This window comes from Falco rusticolus, chromosome 10 (assembly GCF_015220075.1).
Source record: "Falco rusticolus isolate bFalRus1 chromosome 10, bFalRus1.pri, whole genome shotgun sequence".
Taxonomy (NCBI): domain Eukaryota; kingdom Metazoa; phylum Chordata; class Aves; order Falconiformes; family Falconidae; genus Falco; species Falco rusticolus.
Window position 1 is genome coordinate 29,128,394 of NC_051196.1, and position 16,808 is coordinate 29,145,201.

At 42.5% G+C, this 16,808-nt stretch overlaps 1 long non-coding RNA gene across 1 annotated transcript; it reads left to right on the forward strand.

Moving 5' to 3' along the window:
- Positions 1-3,356: 3,356 nt before the first annotated feature.
- LOC119154393 lies at positions 3,357-8,017 on the forward strand. The gene is made up of 3 exons (XR_005106445.1): positions 3,357-3,443; positions 5,127-5,306; positions 7,893-8,017. It is a non-coding gene; the product is annotated as an uncharacterized LOC119154393 (long non-coding RNA).
- The last annotated feature ends 8,791 nt before the right edge of the window (positions 8,018-16,808 follow it).

Sequence of the window (16,808 nt, forward strand, 5' to 3'; positions counted from 1 at the left end):
TGATCAAACAGCAAAGTTGAAGTAATGGAGCCCATCAATCAGGAAGGGGAATATGGTCTTTGAGGGAGCTGCTTGTTCCCTTGCTATTCAGATCCTTCCTGTGGATGGATTTTTTAATACGCATTTATTTTGATGTTTGAGTAAAATTGGTATAGAGTGGGTTGAGTAGCATCATAAGACCATAAGCATATCCCTCGGCAGAAAACACAGAATGGTGGAATGTAGTTATATATTTAACTTACATATAAGTGAGATAAACATAAACAGGATAATTTTGCAAGCCTAGAAGTCATGACAAAGTTTACTTCAATGGAAGGTCTTGTGTGCACACGGACCTGGGCGTATTTTTCTGTGCTCAGTTTGTTACTGATGATAGGTTAGACCCACCTGTATGTGCATCGATCTTGTTGCATGCACAAGTGCTGCGGTTGTACAAATATATACTCGCCCACTCCCAGATGCAACTATACAGAGCCCTCTAGCTTTGCACTGTAAAACAGGCAGCTAGTTGTGCACGTACACATTAGGGCACGCAGAATACCTTCCTCTGGCCTCAAACACATGTTTTTATTTGCAGGAACACAGGCTCTGCAAGATATTCCAGTCGCACTTAATGAACTCCTTAATGAACTGATGGGCCTGTTTCTTATCTCACTTACGCCAGATTTAAACCTATGTAACTCCATTAACTTGTTGAGTTGAGCCTAATTTTACATAAGTGTAAAAAAGATGAGAACCAGATATTTTATGTTCTCATTATCTAAAAGAATACAGTATGAAGTCCTTAAAAATCTCTTCTCTGTTTTCTATCAGTTGCAAAGATACTTAAGCACTCCCACACCTCTGACCCTCCTCGCTTTCTCTACGTACCAATTTCTACAGCTGCTCACCCTGTTTTCCAGCAGTTAGGCTGCCCATGTAAATTTTGATCTCATGGTTTCGTACCTCCTGAAACGAGTTTTGTAAACTTTATTCCCGTTCCTTCTCATGTGAATCAAAACTATGTGTTCCTCCTCCCCTCTAACAGCTCAGCCTTCTCCATAACATTCCTAGCTTTTTCCTGATGGAAAGAAACTACCAGTATGGAAACCAGTCATAGAGTGTGAAATTGTGGAACTGAAAGGAAACTCTTTTTCCTACTCGGAGTGGAACGTTGGTAATGTTTAATCTAGGCCTATTGTTTTCAGCTGATTGCGTTGAACTTTCTCTGTCTCCAGCAGTTTACCTTCCATGTGAACCCTGAATTGAAAGATCAGTTTTACCCCAAGGAGACATATTCTGTGTACACAGAGAAAATTATTTCAGATGTTTTGTTTAACTTTTATTGTGTTTTGATATTGCCCTGATATGATTTACAATATAGTAATGTACTGTACGATTCTGTCTCCAGAGCCAAGTTCAAATGCCAGCGTGAACCTGATCTTCAAGAAATTCAAGGCAATGATTCCTGTGAGAAGCTCGAGTATCAGGTACTTCTGCCAGCTCACTCCAGCCACATACAAAACAGAACAACAGAAGTGGCCAGCAATACACCAGGAGCCCGAGTGAGGCATCTGAAATCTTGAAAGCGTGAATCTGAGCTGACCTATGCTGTGTTAGCACTGGAGTAATGCCTCTGACTTTGATGGAGTCACTCATAATTTACAGCTAAGTAAAATCAAATATATAGCCCAGAGTACAGAAATGTTAACATGGATAGTCTCAGTCAGAGAGGGGTTGCTTATTCTAATGGTACCTCCTGTCAGTCAAGCCATAGACTAGATGTCACTTATGAGGACAATGGGTGACCCTTTTTCCTCTATTCTGAATATGATTAAAAATATAAAAATGAGAGTTAGAATGGAAAAATTAACTATTAGGAGAATAAATAAGAGGCCTGAAGAGAGAAATCAGCAATGAGAATGAAAGGCAAGTGCCCTGAACAGCCCCAAACCAATTGCCTCGGGCTTAGCAGAGGGTGAGGTGGTTGTCTGAGCGGCTTAAAATGAACCGCATTACTCAGCTGTGTTACAGTAGTCATTTCCTATTTCGTTCTCCCAAGGCTTATGCAAGGCTGCTCCAGAAAGTGCCAAGTTTCTGCCAAGGCAGGCAGCGAGAGCTCCAGGATGTCTCCGCAGCCAAAGCCAACGCAGGTTGAGGGCAATCCCCCTCCGGAGCTGCATCTGGTGGTGTCAGACCAAGGGAGAGAGGACACAGCCACGGCCATCTAGTGAAGTCACCTCCGATGTGACTAAATGCATGCAGGGTTCAGACCATTCAGGGATGCACGTGGAGCCCTGCAATTGCTCCTGAAATCAGCGGGCACTTACTGTAAACATCACTGAAATACAGTCCCAGATGTCTCATACTGGAATTTTTGAAGCTGAAGATACCTGAAAGTTACAGGACACTTCAGGAAAGGTAAGCTGGAGAGGGCAGTGCTTTTTGAAGCACAGCAATACTTAAGTATGACAAATACTATAGAAGTGCTAATGCTGTTTGGCAATTTCCTGGAAGGTCTGTGGAGTGGAAATTCAGTTCATTAACTGGTGTTGGTACCTCCAGAAGTCATTTCAAATTGTTTTCCTGAAATAAGACTTGAACCCAGATGGCAGAGGTGAACCTGCTTCTCTAGCCTCCAACAAGAGATGTTATAGGTTCAGAAACAATATTTATATTCCCAAATCTCAATCTCTGTCTCTCTTTTTTAAGCTTATTAAAATTAAAAGCATGACCTGCCACATCACATTACATCAAAACATGATGTAACTTCTTAATTTAAAAAAAAAGTTTTAATTTATGATGTTGTATTATGCCACAAAAAGCTTTTGTTTTCCCCAGAGAAACTATAAATTTTTTACAGCGACTGTTTATCCAGTATCTTTGGCAGACTGAAACAGTGAGCGTTGGCAAAAAGCAGATATTTAACAGCTACTGACGAACAGCTTATGAATCACCAGGCTTGAATCCTGGCACACATCTCCCTGTAGGTACCTTACTGAAATCACCCATCTTCCCTTCACCTCCTTCTAACTGCTGTAACATTGAGTAACTGACTGATCCTGAACCACTAAACTTGATCTACTTTATCCTTGCAAGCCTTTATATTTTTGGGGGAAAGCACTCTTGCTGTAACGGTGTCACTGCAGTAACATTCCAGAAGCAGTGTCCAATATGGATTTCCCAGATTTCGAACAGCCCAGGAAAACACTTTTCATTACAGCAACATTTGGCATTTATATGTTTTTCATTTACAGATGTAAAAGGGCTTTGCAAAATGGTTTTACCTATATGGTTACATAGGTGGGGGAACTGAGGCACGAGCAATAGATGGTATCGGTAGAGCCAAGAATAAGCTGGTCCAGGTCTGCTCCACTGGTCCATGTATCTTCCAGATGATGAATTCCTGTTTGGCTTATTGTTTTACATGCTGCTGCGAGGCAAACTGGACTACCCTAGGACAGGTAAGGCGGTATGTTTGTTGGCCTGGGTCTCTCACAGTCTGCTTACTTGTCTGGTGCTTTTTCTTGGGTCTGCTCTGGCTGAAGCAAAGGAAGTTTAATGGAACTTGAGAACAAGGACTACTTGTCCGAACAGGGCTTTTTAAGCCCTTGGTTTCTAAACAATTGCTTTATAGGGTGGACCGTGTACCATAAATCTATACCATAGGGGTATGGTCATATTGGCTTAACTGTCTTACTAAGACTGGACTTATTTCTCATACAACTGATAAAAGTCATAATGCTGTCAGTCCCTGGTATACTAGCTGTACTCAACTTTTACTGCTTCCTAGTTCCATGATCCATAGTGCACATATGGGGTATAAAGCCTTCTTAAAATCATAGCCCCTTAACTAAAAGCTTTTTCTGGGAGACAGTGTGGTTTGAATTATATTGAGGACCCCAAACAGCAATTGCTCTTGGGCCACTGCCTTTGAAATAGATCTATTTTAGGTGGATATTCCTCTTTCGAAAGGGAACTTCTAACCCTATTTATGAGCCTCACTGCTCGTACCAAATAATGTAACAGGGGAGTGAAAGCTCCCTCAGTATTTTTGATATAAACACACAACGATGATCTTCGTCACATGCAATGTGTCGGGTGAAAAGGGGACAGGTTTTTTTCACCATGGTGTAGCTGTCGCTTTGGGTGCCCTAGTGAGAGCCAAACCACAAGGCTACAACCCATTTTTCATGAAAAACCTGGAATACTGTCTGTTCTATCTCAATGTTGACTAGGGGAAAGTTCTAACTTCAAAACCTGTCCATGGGTCAGGAAACCATTTCTGACACCATTTCTAGTATCAAGCACCTTCCCCATTAGCACCTTTTTTCCCAGTGAAAGACTGGCAAATTAACCTGGATTGGGTTTACATGAGAACAAATCTTCAGTATGGTTCCGTACGTGGTGTGCAAACAACTGCACCACCAAAACTGTCAGAGCACCGAGTCTGAAATGAGCTGGGGGCTGCTTAAAATACGGTCGTCAACCCACACCTAAAATGCATTTGTGACGCTACAGCCTAAGAGAGGATGGTTGGCCAGTGAGAGGGAAGGGAAGAGGTCTCAGGTGAAAATGCTGGATGCAGCTGAGCTAAAAAACTCTGAACTCCCTTGCGAATATGGAAGGAATTGAATGAAATCTCCTCTTGACGTGACATAGGAGGTTTCAAGTTTTATGGCATCTTACATTATTGTTTAAATCTGTTTCAGGCAAGAAACATACTTTTTAAGGTCAGGAATACAGATTTGTTAGATGCTAAGACACCTGAAAGCAAGAATACTGGTTGTAGAATGAATATTTTACAGAGTAATTATTTAAATATATTCAAGTATGAACATCTTTAGATCCTAAATTTAGTATTCCTTAAAAACATAATCTTACAATAAAACCTAGCCCATCCTCACATTGTTCGTAACATTCCAATCTTCTGTTTGAACTAGTTGTTTTGAAAAGTTGTGTCTTGGTTGTTTATTTCAAGTGCCCCACTGATATTTTTGCCCCAGACTTTAATTTCTGGCATAACACTTGCACATATGTTGATGATGATATACGTCTGAAGTTCTCAAAACACGATCGCATACTACGGCTGGTGTGTGAACCACTCAGATGTGATGTGCAGAGGCAGCTCCCTGTTTCCTACATAGATCCCTTGCCTGGGAGGTGGGTTGAGTGCCTGCCTGGGGCATACAGCAGCAATCCAGCGACTGCAAGGTTGTTCGGCAGCTCCACTCAGGACCAGCCCGCGCAGTGAGCCTTCAGGGACCAGGAGCAATATTGTCCTGGAGAGATCTGACTTGAAAGACATTGATGAGTCAAGGAGTTGGGTAAGTAGTTAAGATGTAAGTAGTTGGGAGGTCTAAAGATGCTGCTGGAAGGAGGAGGGTTGTATTAAAATACAGCACATGTGAGAAAGGAAGGGATAGACACATGCCCTCGTCTCTACATGTGCCTTGGAAGTTAATAAAAAATCAGCAAGCAGTAGCAGTTGCTATTGTAACCTTCTGAGCAAACTGAATTTGGGGAACCTCGATATAACACAGATAAGAAATCCATTGGCTCCCCTGAATTACTGGATTGTAAACCACATTTTCAGTTAGGTTCTCCAAATCCCCACACCAATGTGAACTCAGATTTTAGGGTTCAACTATTTTGTTTAGGTACCATAAACAACTGGATCTCAGTTTTATGTCTGATTATACCTCTCGTACCTCTGAGCTTTATGCCTCATTGTACGGGCAAAACGGGCACCTGCAGAAACTTGAGCTGGCCTGCATTTGGCTGAAAACAACACAGATCAAATTTAACCACACCTGCCCTATACAAAATGAGTAGTAAATGGTTATTACATTGAAATAGAGATAGCCGCTATTATGTAAAGGTATCATTAAAGTACACAAAGATCTTTTGTTATTCATGGTATCACCAAGCTTCAATAAACAGCTTCAATTTTGCAATTAAGTTAGGGGTACTTTATTGTCAAGTATTGGCCATGCTATAATTGTTGACAACCATCCCTGGTCACCTGTCTTCCCACATGGTCTTTGGTGTGGGACTGAACCTTAGCTTCCTCAACCCTATCCAAGATTTTTATTCTGGATCTTCTGCTCTGCTAACCCAGCGGGCTTAAGTACAATGAAGGCAAGAACTGAATTTCCTCTGCGTGCATCATACAAGTTTCTTACTTTATATCGTGGCCAGTGGGACAAAAGCAGATGCAGTAGAAAGCTTTAGTCTGTCATGTGAGTGTTGTCTTGGAGGGACTTTATCAAATACTCCCAGAGCCCTTCCAGGTTTAAAGTACAACGCCACAAAATCATAGGAATAGAGACAGAAAAGAATGGGAGAGTCTGAAGAACAGGTCTGTTGGAAAGGGCGAGAGACTCTGTCCCTGCATTCCAGCTCACCCAGGCACTTGTAACTCATTAGGACAGCACTGAACACACAAATAACCACACGTGCAGCTCAGGCTGCCTTAAGTAGATCAACTCAGAGCTACTACTGCAGTATAATCATCAAAGGATTGGAAATATACCCGCACAGACCCAGCTCCTTTTTCCTCTCGCCCTCCTGGCTGGGAGGTTACATGGTACTGCCCACTGACAGTGAAGGTAGAAGGACCTGACCCGCAAAACTTCTGCTCTGTTTCTGGAGGCTTCAAAACTAGATGTATGGAGAAAACAAGGAGGAAAGGGCTATGAACTCTTAGAAACAGCAGTTGTGTGGAACTCATTATACACTGTTTTCCTAAGTGATATATGAGATTTATAAGGTATTAAAGGGAATTTAATCTCCTTAGGTGCCCTCGCTGCATCACTTTAAAGTAGGGTGTGCAAAGATGATGGGGATGGTGCAGGAGAGCTCCAAAACATTCATACCCTCAGTACTACCTCATGTCTTTCTTACCAGTAAGCCTACCTAATTTGTGAAAATCCAGCAGGCATTATATCCTTCGCAGCAGGTATTATACATGCACTCTTATATTTGCCGCTGTTAAATATAATGCTGGAGCCAGAGAATGATCACACACACTGTATTCGGACCCAGGTCTAGCTTCGGTATCCCCAGTTTTCTGGAAGTAGCACGTTAAGTCACAAAAGCAATTCTAGTCCCAGCCCTGCAGGGTATTTACCAAAGGTTTCCTTTCGGACCCTTGACTTATTTTTCCAATTTGTTTCCCTGTTATCATACCATCCACTAATCCAAACCGAATCTTCCCTAACAAAAAGGCCCTTTCTTATCAAGATTAAAAGCAGAATACTTTAAGTAATTTAGAATACAAATGTGCAATGAAATATCAGTCTGGGTGATGTTATGAGAAGAAAGAGTGTACAGTATGCTTTATGTGCTTTTAGCTGTTCTACCCTACACTGCAACATGTGCACCCACTCTTGTAACCTTTACTGCTGTGCAAAGATGATCTGTCATTTCTACAAAATATATATATATATTTTATTATTTTTTGCACTGAGGCAGCTTTGAATCCTTACTGCCCTCTAGAGAAATTCTGCTAGAAAAGCTCAAACTGACAGAGTCAGCAAAAAATAATTGCAGTCCTAATCTTAACTACACCAGCTGCGTGCAGTGTCGGTGACAAGATCTGTAGAAACAGAAAAGCACTTAAAGGACCCTTTTTCTCAAGCCTCTCACTATCATTGGGAGTTGTGGCCAGAGTCAAACACGTTTGTCCCATTCACTGCACAGGAAAGCTTGTCAAAAACTGAGTTTTCATTATCCATGGGTTTAAGCAAAAAAAGAAACAAAAACATTTTTTGTAAAGAAATTACAAGTGCAAAAGCTGCCTTGATTTCACATCAGCAGCATGCGATGCTTAGATTATTTAATCTACGTGTCTGTAACTGTATGAGTTACTTTGTCATTCTCACACTTCTGTCTCATATTAAACCTGTAAGCCTGATGACCGTGGATGGAACTAGCTGTGACTGAGTGCAAAAGCCTGGACTCGAGCAGCACGGCCGCGCAGGGCTTGAGCCAGTCCTCTGGAAGATGCTGAACTCCTGCACATGCAACTGAGCTCTCAGAGGTATAACTGACCGCTTGCGTCATTAATTGCTGCAACTCCAGGAGTATTTTTTAGCAAGATGTATTTGCCTAAGTCTGTAAAATCAAAGAATCAGAAGGCTTGGCAAAAAATGATGTGGTTTACAATGCCACGGGAGTATTACTTCATGTGGTTGGGCCAACAAAGAGAAAATGGCAATTGCGATGTTAGCAGTGAATGATAGCACAGTGCAGCTAAGAATACATTCAGCAAACTGAGATCCTATTTTTATACTGACAAAAAAGCGAAAAAATGTAAAATGTGTGTCTGTGTGTGTATATTTTTTTTCCAAAACAGCTGAATCCCACTATCCTGCAGAATCTTATTCATTTAACAGGCTGTCAGTGCAAGTTTCTTTACATAGCTCTGCCTTTTCATGCCTAATGGGGTTTGCCCTGAACCAGACAAAGCCTATTAAACATGGCAGAGAAACAGATGATGGGAGAGGCTACTGGAGCAGTGTTGGCTGCCCTCTAATGGCATGTGTGCCACGAGCACACACCTGAGCTCCCCAAGGACTCCTGCGAGGATGCCAGCAGACTATTGTCCCAGGATGCCTCCTATTCCCTGCGAGAGGAATGTTCATACCCTGAGCAAAAATGAAAATCTGGTGGTGTATATGCTGTTTTTCAGACCGCAGTGGCAGGACAGCGGTAGCCAGCGCAGCCCAGCGCCGTCCGCGCAGAGGGGAAGATGCGCAGTCGACAAAGCCACCAAACCGAAGGGCTGGCTGGCTCAGGAACAAAAATGTGTTGGGTGTGTGAGTACCAGGGGCTGTGCCCTGCAGCTGTCAACCAACAGCTATAAATGCTGGACAGCCTCAGCATTTCACTCCCTTTGATTCACGGGGGGGGGGGGGGGGGGGGGGGGGGGGCAGAGGAATTCAAAAACTTTATGGGTTCAGATTGAGTTACAACTCCTAACTCGTAATGTGCGCCGAGCCAGAATTTTAGAACTGTTTATCTGATTTGAGTGTGTGTAAATATCAGTGTAGACAGGAATAAGCTGGGCACTTAATCTGCAAGTCTACTGAATAATTGTAGAACTGTATATACAGAAGAACATAACCCTCTACACCTGAGAGTGCAAACTTGGAATTGTCACACAGAGACAAAAAGCAGCAATTATTATTATTATTATCGCTGGTTTGTTACAGTAGTAGTAAGGGACTCAGTGCACCCCTCTCTATAGCCAGCCTGTCTTATATTCTAAATAAATAAGGGCTAAAAAGGAAATCAAGGTTTCAGTAATGAATTATTCTGCCCAGTCTCTAAGCAGCTCAGGAACAGTGCTTCAAACTGAACCCACAGCTTCTGCATCTCAGACTCTTCCCTCATTCCTTGAACCTTTGATGTCCTTTCATGTTCTCTGTTACTTACAACGTTTCACTCGCTATATTGGTTAAAATCTCCACTTGAATCAGGGAGTAAAGAAACAGCTGAAATTTTATTCACTTCTAGAACAAATTATTCAAACTTTTCTGAAACTTGAAAAAGGTTCTGCTTAGTTTGAAGCAAAGTTGCAGTCAGAGTTTTACTTCATCTGAACCCTATCTTACTCCATGAATTTATTTATTGTAATTTCTATTGATTCTTTCTGCTCTTCTCCATTGAGTAATCTGGAGGTCTGCAAAGGATGGATTAAGACTTTGAGCTAACAGGCAATTTTAGGCATTTAGGCATTTTGATTTATTTTTCCAGTATGTTTACTCTGAAGTGAAGCTTTGTTTGCTCCCTGAATAGCGACCATCATTCTGATTTTGTTATTGCTGCTTAAAAATTGTTTCTGAAGATCCCACACGTTTTCCCCAGTGCATTGATGATCTGTGGGTAAGCATTGATACAGAGATCAAATAAATGCTAGTTCAGAAAGCAAAATTACCATTCCAAAAGACTGTCCTGCTTGTATCAATTTAGTAAGCTCAGATTTAAGAAGACATTCTCCAGGGCAATGCTCACCTGCACGTGCATGAGTTTTAGTGAAGCCCATGGGAATGGAACAGCACTATCTGGTTCCACTTAAGAAGAAAGTCCATGTCTGGGGGAGGAGGACACAATATCTTTGTGTCTTCAAGACCAAACACTGATTTTTTCAAATTGTTCACAATTACTCAACTGTGTGTTGGCCGGCACAAGGATGGAAAGGGGGATTGTAACAGGTGGTGGCTGCTGTTGGAATAGATGTGATGAGGGTATTGCCTACCTCCCACTTGTCTGACCAGCGCATGCTCATGGACAGAGTATGATTTGCAACCAACTTAGTGCTGTGGTCTCCTGGATCCATTAGCACACCTCTTAGCCTGCTGAGAGGGGAATAACAGTGCCAGATTTCTGCTTGACCTGGCAACAAAATCGGAAGCAAATCCTTTTTTTCTTTTCTGAACCTGAGCAAGTGGCTGTTTGACAGGGTCTCCTTTCTTCTTGTACAGTCCAGAGAGAGCAGCGAGCTTTACAAAGAAAAGGTGACACGAGTGAACGGGCAGTGGTTGCTTCTCACTGCAATGTAGCTGAAGCAGGTACAGGGAATGCAAAGCTCTGATACTTTCTGTGCTGGAAGAAATACTCCAAATATTCTGATTTCTAGTTAATTTTTCTGCCTTTGTATTTGCTCTGTGGAAGGAGAACCTGCAATGGATGAATTTTACCAAGGAACCAACATCATGGAGGCATTTGAACGTGCATCTCCATGGCTGGTGAGTGCCTTACCTACCGTTGGTTCTGAGGTTTATTTTGCTTTTGAACATAAAATCTCCTTGAAACTCAAGAAATCGTCCTGACAAACACTAATTCAAAACTGATACGTTTCCACACAATAAATTGGTTTACATAATCAGTAATTTCCAGGGAAAACCTGTTCAGGCAAAAAAGTACGCAGGTATCTCTATTAATTGACCTAATCCTCCACTGCTGGTGATAACTCAGCACGTGTTAGATAAGGCCTGCTCAGCTCATTAAAAGGACAAACTATCCACAGAGGAGCTTTGGTTTGTGACCATTATCTGTCTGAGCGATTCATCCTCTACTGCACCATCCTGTCAATAGCCAACTGTTTGGCTTGCATGTTTCTTTTTAAATATTTTCTCACCTTTTCATTAGTCAATTTTCATCTTCCCCGAAAACTTTCCTAACCCAGTTAACAGAGGAAACAGCAATCTGGTAGCTTGTTGGCAAATCAGGTAACTTTTCTGTGGTAATTCTTACTGATCTTCAAAGAGCAGGGTACCCTGCCATTGGTTTCCCAGCACAACTGAATTTCTCACTAATCTCATCCCTGGCCCATTTCAAACAGATGTTTGCATTTATGTCAGATACGCACTAAATTGGATACTTTGGGGTGGAGTCCAACACCAGCAAATTTTCTTCTGACAGTTGTCAGTTGCATTATTCAAACCAGCCTAATGCTGTATGGCTTCATGCACAAAAATGTAAAATGCTGATAATATCCATTCCCTTTCTTCTGTATCTTTGTCTTTCTCCATTATTATAATTCTGTCCTCTAGCTTTTTTCTCTGCTGAGCTTTCAGGGACCTTCCTAATCACCATTAGACACAGTGGGAGAACGGGTGGCAGCGGCGTGGGTAAAAGGCTGTACTGCATCATCTTCATGAGTGACGGCACAACCCAAGCAGCAAACATAGCTCACTCACTCTGGGGAAAAACTATTTTATTTTAGATATAGATGTATTTATATTTATGTGCATATGCTTGTATGCATCAAATATTAATTTCTTTTATTCTAATTTTCTCTCATTTGCATCTCTCCCTGTGCCTCATCATTCTGGGGCTGGGGTGGCTTTGCACAAGCGTTGCCTTTGAGGTGGCACAGAGCAATATCGTCCCGGCAAAGAAACTGTGTCTGCAGGAGGCCCAGTTCTCACTCTCTTCCTCCCTGGCCCAGGGTGACCGGACTGGGCTGCTGCCCACATGTCACCCCATGTGCCAGCCAGCCAGCGCTGCAAAGCGCTTGGATTCATGTTCCCCAGTGTAGAGGAGCCAGCCTCCGATGCGGATGGTGCCCTGCGCCCCTGAGCATGCCAGGCTGCACGGCCGTGCCAGGCGGGTTGAAGCCCACACAGGCAGTCACAAGGAGGTGTCTTGCAAGAACCTCATGCAGATGAGAGCAAACCTGGGAGCACACCCTGACCCAGGCCACGAACCAAGACCATGATCCCAAAGAGGTGATGTCCAAGCCTAGATATTAGATGTGACACAAACCACATCTGATTATTAGCCCCTATAATTTGTAACAAATCTCTCCATTCTTTTTGATCTGTATATGAGGTCCTTTATGTCCTTAACCAGGGAAAAAATCACCTTGCCTCCCTCCATGCTATATTGGAGGCCACCAGGTTAATTCCATGCTATATGCATGGATAAAAAGGAGGATAAGAAGAAAGAGTAGGTCATGCAGTGGCAAAGGTTGAGAGGCTCTGCTTTAAACACTTTATGGGAAATTGTAAAACTTCTAAACAACTTAATAGATTAACTTCCCCTTTCAGTGGCATCAGTAAAACTGAATTATCATCCTCACATTTAACTGATGCCTACACCCAATACTCATCCATCAGGGATCATTTAGTGATAAAGCAATCAATCCTGCCATGGTGCAGAGGGGACAAACTATGCAAGATACCATCACCAAATATCCTTTCCACCCCAAAGCATTCTCTGAGTCTTTGTCAATGAAAGTGCATTTGTCTAGTCTTATCTGCTGCTGTATACGTGGAATACAAAGGAAAAAAGTAAAATATGCGTTTGATGTACATGTGCAGGTGCCAGACGTATTATCAACCCAAGGAGGACTGCCTTTTTTCCAGGAACTGAACACAGCACCTGAAAACCAACCACTGCACCACTACCTCAGGTACCAAATTAATAGAAACAAAAGCAAACATGAAGCTGCCTTAAAATAATGCTGTGACATGTGAAGGATTTGAGGGAACAATGAGAGATAAAGTTGAAAAAATGCGTTTCTGCCTTATCCTTATTTTAAAAAATCTTCTGTGACTTAAGCCAGAATCTCTAAAATTCTGGTCATCTTTTCATCATCAGAGCAGGCAAAGTATGCTTCCCTTTTTTTGACTCCTCACCAGTAACATTTTTGGGTTTGATGTTTGCCTTTCTGATACATTAAAGAGTTAGATATGTATTGAGATTACAGCTCAAAAATAATTGGGAAAAGTTTTATAATTATTTTAATCAGCAAGTGTGGTTTATTAAGGTATGTATAATGTGTACAACTCTATCATTTGAACAAATAACTTTAAAATATTTTTTTACTCAAAATATCCCAACTCTAAGCAAGAAATTGTCTATTTCTACTACAAAACAGGTAGATTCTTAGTAATAGGAAACATGTATAACTTATTTTCTAAAACAGAGGTGTTTGATTTTCATGCTAACTGTAGTAACATTTCGGTATTATTTGACTATAAGGTAAAAAAATCAGAGTAAGTTTATTTCTCAGCCAGATATGAACTGTACTAAGACCAAACTCCTTGGACATTTTGTGAATGATAGCATGGCTACTGGAGCAAAAGGAAACATTTCCCCGCTGCTGCTTAGGAGTTGGGATTTTCATCAACAAACAGGTTCAGGCTAAATTAAGAGGTTCAGTGTAGCAGGGTTCTTCAAAGGCTTTGTAGTTGTTCAACTCCAATTAAAAGTCAATTGAATTGGACACGTAATTCCCATTTGTGTCTATGAAAATCTCTCTTCTATAATGTACAGTGTTACAATTCTGGGCTGAAAAAACATGTACACAGAAATGTGTAAAGAATGCAACGCATGTACTTGTTTTGAGGGGTACGGAAAATAACAGCTTTTATATCAAATGCTTAGCATTTACACAAATAACCAGATAAAAGTAAATCAAGATCTTAATATCTGCATTGATGTATGTGATCTAGCACCCAAGAATTCATATGATTTTTATGTGTTCTATATTGTGTGCCAAAGGGAGCTATAAGTAGCTCATGGAGGATAGCCAGTACAATACGGACCTGCTGGTGACACAGAACTGAGTATCTTTTTAAGGGAATTAACAGGGGCAGCAACCGTAGTGGGGCTCCAAAGTGATGACAATAGAAAATTCTTCGGGGAAGATAGTCTGACTCTGCAAAAAGTTACTGACATATGTAGGACAGTAGAAACAGCCCAAGAGCAAATGCAAACCCTATCTAAAGATCATGTGGTGAAATGTATCAGAAGGAATTACAGGAGATGAAAATGCAAAGGTAAAATGTAAGGCAGAATTGTGTGCCGCCTGCTGCAGAGAAAACTGACACACCGCAGCAATCTGGCCGGGAAGAAGCCAACAGTGTCAGAATTACAGGGGACACTGGAAGGGCCAGAACCTGATATCCAGTCATCAATACTTTTGAATTCATATTTAAATCAGGTTCAAGTGATCAGACCAAAACCCACCCTGGAGGATTTTGATTTTGAGAGAGATTCACAAGTGGAAGGACTTTTATTTCTTGCTTCTGACTTGGATGTGAGTGAAAGTTGCCAGCAGCAGCAGCCGCTCCCTGCAAGCTCCTGTCGTTTGGGGCTGAAATACTGTCAGAAATGTTCTTGGACTTTCAATTTCCCTGGCTAGTGCTGAGCAGACCAAGCTGCCAGTCTGTGCACCTAAAGCAGAATCCAGCAACCCTAATACAAACTTCAGGCTTGTAAATCAGTTAAAGCACCTGGTGACCACTGTGTTTCTCTCAGCATCCTCTGCTGAGTCGATCTGGTGTTAAATACCACGTCCACCAAAGAGCTGCTAATAGGAAGCGACCCACCAAGAAAGCAGTAGTCCCCCCACCCTGCCTGTGGTCATGCAAAGTTCCTGAAGGTTCCTTCTTCAGTGGTTTTGACTGGTTTTATGGAACCTGCGGATAAACTGTCATTAAAGAGACTGTCCAGGCTCTGAGAACACAATAGTAACTATAAGGAAAATGAAAACCCATCCTCGAGGTGTGACTCTGTTGAGCACCATTTGGTCAGCAGCAGTTTCAGACGCTAAAAGCATGAACAAAAAGTCAGCCCCACTGCCTAAGAACTATTCCTGCAAGCTTGAAGTCTGGCTTTACCCGGGCGGTGTTAAGCAATAAAAAGCTCCTGCTATCAGTATGCTGATCACTCATTTTATAGAGGACACTAACCAGCACTTCTCTATAGAGTAAATACAAGAAGCATTTCTTAATTTGGCTAAGCAGTCACTGGCTGAGCAGGATTTCTGCCAAGAATTTGTAAACAATGTAAAGGAAGCTGAAGAAACAGAAACTTGCCCAGTAACATAAAATGTGGTGTAATATGCACACATTCTCTGCGTGGACAAACAGGGTGGCACAGAGCAATAAGGAAATCAGTGAAAACCTCACAGTTCACACAAACTGTGTGAGAGAGAAGCATGCGGAGATGAGGAAAATCATTTCTGCATGGCATCAGGCAAGAACGGAAAGGCTCACCACTTTCCTCAGCCGCAGGGATTCGTTACCTGGGTGCAGCCTGGATGCTCACCCGAAGCAAACCAAATGTAATTTTGGGCGCTGTGGAGCTCAAGGCCTATCCTCATTGTGCAGGGGGTTGCACTTTACCTAAAAAGAGACAAGGCAGGAGGAATGTGAAGGAAGACACGGAGCCCAGAGGGAACCCCAGGAGCCTCCCACAGCTCCTGAGCTTGCTCCAGCTCTGTGCGGCCGAGGGCACACCTGCGAGCCACACACCCAGTTTACACCCAGCCCCTTGTGACTCCTGTGGTCACCAAAGTGCGAGCGGTATCTGGATGCACAGGCTGTCATAAAATCTTATTCCAATACATCTTTCTCCAGGCATCTCGTTTCTTAAATAGTCCCCCCGGCCCCTGTGGAAACCTTTCTGAGATCGACTTTTCAATATTTTTAACAGTATTAGAAGCGACTTCTTGCCTCTGTGCATACAAATGATTGTAACTATCCCTGTTTATCACTGTGACACATATGCGCACTAATTAGATATTCTTTTATACATCCAAATCCCAACTCTTTTGAAAATCAGAGCCTCTGCTAAGCTCCTCGAAATGGCTTCTTCCTCCCAGAGAACGCTCTCAAAGCACACCCATCCCACCACGAGGAAAGGGTGATGCTAAGGGTGCAAACCAATGAATGCTGATGAAGAAAGCCAAAACAAAACAAGCTTTTGAGGCGTAGTGATTTCTAAATATAAAGTGAGGCTGCAGACTGTATTTTTACAACTAAGTAAATGAAACAGTGGGCAGAAGACCCCAGGTGCATGTCTTCCATGCGAATGATCTTTGTGCTGTGTTACACACAGCCGAGAGAGCTAAAAAGGCACAGGGGCTGCCCAATGCCCCGGACTTCGGCTCCTCGGGACCCGGCAGAGGACCTCAAGGATGAAACACGCAGCAGCTGCTGCATCGCTGGCAGGCAGCGTGCCCCTGCTCGCCTGTGCTTGTGGGGAAGCTGCAGCCTCTATTCACCCCACACGCTCTGGCAGCAGGAGCCAAGAACGATGAGAATGATTAAAGACCTTCTAGGAGAAATACTAGGCTGGTCTTTCTCTCTGCCATGCCAGTTTGTGCACTTGGGACTTGACGTGCTTCACAAGAAAGCATTGGAGTGACCTTCAGCAGGTGCTCCAGACCCTCAAAGGGTTCAAGGTGCCACCATAACAGCCTGCAAGGCACTTCCATTCCTCAGGTAGCCCTGGGAACTGATCCGCATCAACAACTATTAATAGAGGTAAGGCTTAACGTGCAAATTTTCAAAACACCTTAGGGC